Genomic DNA, 357 nt, shown 5'->3' on the forward strand with positions numbered 1-357 from the left:
TTGCAGATCCATCCTGCGATTGCGTACAAACACTTGCGGCTCCGGCTCGCTGCTCCAACATTTACACCCACAATTCATTTCGATACGCTATGCAGGTGCAGAACGCCTTGCTTTCTGTCTACAAATCCGCTGCTCTATGACGACAACGCATAATATGGCGTGCGTTCGCGACTACATATTGAATTTATGGCTCTCTCTGAACGTGACCGAAAAATTCCCTAGCGAATGCTGCTGACCCCGCTGCCGCTTGTAGGCTGCCGCTGGGCGGAAACAAACTTAGTCGGACTTCTATTGTTGCACTGAAACGAATCGGCGGAAAGAAGGGCCTTCGGAAACATGCGTCCCCCCGCGTCATCA

The sequence above is a fragment of the Eimeria mitis genome, genomic scaffold (assembly GCF_000499745.2).
Source record: "Eimeria mitis Houghton genomic scaffold, Emh_scaff7900, whole genome shotgun sequence".
NCBI classification, from domain to species: Eukaryota; Apicomplexa; class Conoidasida; order Eucoccidiorida; family Eimeriidae; genus Eimeria; species Eimeria mitis.